This window comes from Cryptomeria japonica, chromosome 2, assembly GCF_030272615.1.
Source record: "Cryptomeria japonica chromosome 2, Sugi_1.0, whole genome shotgun sequence".
Taxonomy (NCBI): Eukaryota; Viridiplantae; Streptophyta; class Pinopsida; order Cupressales; family Cupressaceae; genus Cryptomeria; species Cryptomeria japonica.
The window spans coordinates 229,291,077-229,295,916 of record NC_081406.1 but is presented as its reverse complement, the minus strand read 5'-3'; positions in this window follow the sequence as shown (position 1 = coordinate 229,295,916).

Genomic DNA, 4,840 nt, shown 5'->3' with positions numbered 1-4,840 from the left:
TGTCAATAAATTGTCTCCAAATACCCTCATTTGACTTAATATTACATGAATTCGGGCACATAGAAGTAGGGTTAACCAACACACTTATTTTTACCCTAACCTTCCCTTCCACAAAATTAGATTTAGAAGTTTTGAAATCAATAGGAGATAATTTTGGTACGTTTTTGACATCTAAATCTGATTTTGTGGAAGGGAAGGTTCTGGTAAAAATTTGTGTTGGTTAACCCTACTTATGTGTGCCCTAATTCATGTAATATTAAGTCAAATGAGGGTATTTGGAGATAATTTATTGAAAAGTTAGATAATGACCTTCTTCATAATCTGATTGTTGTGGATGCCCCTTTGTTTTTGGATTTTCATATTGATTCCAAGACTGTTACTAAACATAAGGGTGGTATTTATGTTCCTTTGAATCCTATTTCTCCTAATCTTCTTCTCTCCATGTTTCTTTTTATCAGCCAAGGGGGGGTCCTGATGGGAACAATGCAGGTCAGTTTATCCCTCTAATAAGGTGGATGTTGTTTTGAACTTAAATTAGATAGGTTCTGAGGGGGCTAATATTTATAATCATGTTATTCAGGGTTAGGGTGTTAATCCTTCCTCCTCCCAAGTTCCCATTACTTTTAATTTTTTATAGGGGGGTGGGCTAGATGGAAGGTGGTTGAAAAGGTTTCTATTTCTTTAGAAGAGTCAGATGCTCAGGTGAACATTAGAGAGAAAAATGGGGTTGAAGGGAATAATTTACGTGTTAAGCCTATTTCTTTAAGTCATGATGATGCTCTCTTAATTCAGAGGGTTAAAGAATTAGCAAATAGTAAGCCTAATCTGGGTAATGACACATCTCAAGAGATTCCAGTTATTTCTCCAGATGAACATATTGTGCAACAAGTTGAGAATCTGCTCAATAGTAGTAAGGATCAGTTAGATGAGGAGGTTACACATAGGGTTGTGTGTTCTATTGAGAATGATTTGAATTTTATTAATAAGAGCTTGCCTATGTCTCCTTCCTTTAACCCTTTCGAGGTTCTCAATAATGATGTTTCTTGGGATGTTTTAAATAAGGTGGAACCTCAAGGAATGGTGTCTTCCCCTCTATTTACTTCAGGAAAAATGCCATCCTCTCCTATAGGTCCCCCTATTTCCCAAGAAGAGATGAAATTCCCTATCCCAATTGTTTCACCGGGTAGGGGTAGACCTCCTAAAAACCGTAAAACTCAATTAGAAATTGATGCAGGTATTTAGCAAGTGCTATCTACTTCTCTTGGGGTTAAGAAGGGTAAAAACTTGTCTTTGGATAAGGGGAAAAACATTGGGCATCTTTCAAGTTCCATTAAGAAGAAAAATAAATGCTTAAATAGTCCTTTAGTTACTAGATATGTGGTTGTTAAGAGGAGTTTACATAATATTTTTGGGGAGAATACTTCTTCCCCTAAGGATGGAAAGAGGGGAGTGTCGACCTCCCCTCGAGGGAAATGAGGATTATTTCTTGGAATGTTAGGGGCTTAAATGCCCCTAACAAGAGACACTTGATCAGGTCTTAATTGGACTTGGTTAAGTGGGATATAGGTATGCTTCAAGAGACTAAGCTCTCTTTGGAGAATTCTAATTTTGTTTTTCCCTCTTGGAAGAAGTGGAAATATTTTTCCTGTCCGGCTTCTAGGGCTTCAAGGGGTTTGGCTTTGTTATGGAATGATTTTGTGGTAGATGTAGAACTGATTGCTTCTGCTCCTAATTGGATGTTGTCATTAGTGTCTAATAAAACTTCCATGTTAAAATTTTGGCTTTTCAATATTTATGCCCCCTAGGGTGTTTTGGCTAAATTCAATTTATGGCAAAAACTTATAAGGGTGTCTTCCCCCCTAAGGGATCATTCTTTTGTTATTTATTTTTTTTTTTGGGGGGGGACTTTAATGCAATTTTGGATTTGAGAGAAAAGATAGGGGGTATTTTCCCTAATAAGAAATCTATGGATGACTTTAATGCTTTTATCTCTAATATGACTATTTTTTACTGTAAGCCAAATAATGGTCTTTTTACTTGGACAAATATGAGGAAGGATTTCTCTCAAATTGTGGAGAGATTGGACAGGTTTTTACTTTCTAACAATTGGTTTGATTTAGATATTGAGTTTTTTTCTTCTATCCTTCCAATCTCGGGGTTGGATCACTTTCCTGTCTCCCTCTCTATTATAGAAGACAGATCTTCTCATAAGCTACCTTTTAAGTTTGAACCCATGTGGTTTAGGGACCCTTCTTTCCTATCCTTGCTTAAGAAGTGGTGGGGTGAGGCACCATTCTTAAAAGGTTCTCGAATGTTTCAGATTGTTAAGAAGCTTAGATTTTATAAGAAAAATTAGGGAGTGGAATTTTGTGCATTTTAAGAATATCTTTGTGGAAAAGAAAAGGATTTTGGATATGATTTAAGTCTTGAACAGTCATGTGATCCAGCATGGAATGGGTCCTAGGGTGTTTGATAGAATTAAGTCTCTTAAGGGTGAGTTAGAAGAAATTTTGGCAAGAGAGGAGGTATATTGGAGACAAAAATCTAGGGAGTTATGGTTATCTGATGGGGATAAAAATACAAAGTTTTTTCATTCTTCCACTAAATTGAAAAGGGCTAGGAGTAGGATCACTTGTATTTAGGACTGTCATGGGAATATTCTTTCTAATTCAGATGATATTGCTAATGAATTAGTTAAGTTCTTTAAGAAATTACTTTCCTCATAAAATAATGATGTTACTAATAATATTACATCTCATATTCCCTCCTTAATCTCTTTAGATGACAACAAAATGTTAATGTCTCCTTTTTCATTGGAGGAGGTTCAAGGGGCTATTTTTGCTATGAATCTGGACAAGGCACCTGGGCCTGATGGGTTCACTTCATTATTCTTCCAGAAATGTTGGGAGTTTGTGGGACCGGATGTTCTTTTGTCCCTTGAGGAAGCAAGATGAAATAGGTCGGTTCTTAAGGAAATGAATACTACCTTGATAGTCATTATACCTAAGAAGGAGGACCCTAAAACTTTTGCAGATTTTCATCCTATAGCTTTATGTAATACCCTCTACAAAATCTTCACGAAAGTGATTTCTATGAGATTGGCTAAACTTTTACCAAAAGTTATTTCTTTAGAGCAAGTGGGTTTTGTCCCAAAAAGGGAAACAATGGAGGGGGCAATAGTTGCACATGAGGTTCTTCATTCAATTTCAGTTCAAAAATGTCCTGCCATGATTCTAAAGTTAGATATGATGAAGGCATATGATAGGGTCGAATGGAATGCATTAAATGTTTTGTTTTCTAGGCTGAGTTTCTCAATGGCTTGGATTAAATGGATCATGTCATGCATCTCCTTGGCTAGATTCTCGATTCTTGTTAATGGGTCTCCTTGTGGGTTTTTTCATTCTTCTAGGGGTTTGAGGCAAGGCGATCCCCTATCCCCTTTTTGTTTATATTACTAGCTAAAACCTTGAGTTGGGAAATTAGAGCAGTTAGATTAAGTGGTTTATGGAGGGGGATTAAAATTCATAATTTTGATCAGACGATTTCTCATTGCCTTTTTGTTGATGACACCCTATTTTTTGGTAGTGCATCTTTGAATGAGGATAAAATTATTAATAAAGTGATCAAGAATTATGCTTCATTTTTTGGTTAGAAGGTCAATAAGGATAAGTCAAAGATTTTCTTCTTAAATGCTCATCCTTTGATTTAGGGTAGGCTTCAAAATTTTTGGAAAAGCGAGAATGAGGAAAATAAAAGATAGGGTAGAAGGTCTGATATGCTAATTTTCCTGGGTGCAATGGAGAGCGTTAGACTTATGTGAATACTATCATTGTTGTCATTGATGTTAAACTAGTTATTCGAATGGTATATGTAAATGATACATACATACATACATACATATATATATATATATATATATATATATATATATATATATATATATGTATGTATGTATGTATATACATATATATGTGTGTGTGTGTATATACATACATATATGTGTGTGTGTGTATACATACATATATATCTATATGTATACACACACACACATATATATATGTATGTATGTATATATATATATATATACATACATACATATATATATACATATACATATATATACATATATATATGTATGTATATATATGTGTATATATATATGTCTGTATGTATGTATGTATGTATGTTGTATATACATATATATGTATGTATATGTATATATACATACATATACATACATACATATGCATATGTATATGTATGTATGTATATACATATACATATATATGTATGTATATGTATGTATGTATATGTATACATATGTATGTATGTATGTATGTATATGTATGTATGTATATGTATACATATGTATGTATATGTATGTATGTATATATATGTATGTATGTATATATAGATATATATACATACATATATATATGTATGTATGTATATGTATATGTACATGTATGTATATATGTATATATATGTTAGGGTTTCAAGCAGATCCAAAGCAAATATGAACTAACAATTATATGCAGATATAAATACAAAAGATAAAGAAATAAAACAGGACACAGATAACACAGAGATTTAACGTGGTTCACCCAGAATGGGTTACATCCACCATACACAGCCGTCCAATCTTTCTTATTATCTAGCAAAAATAGTACATCAACCTTGCAATGCCTTAAGCATCCCAGCCGCTTATAACATGCGTTTTTAGGGCAACAAACAAAGTCGGCCTTTTTTTTAGGGTTTTATTACAATGTCAGTTTTCATCAACAAAAAACGGCGAGGATACGTGCTGAGTGTACAGTACTTTGCTGATCAGTCGCCACAT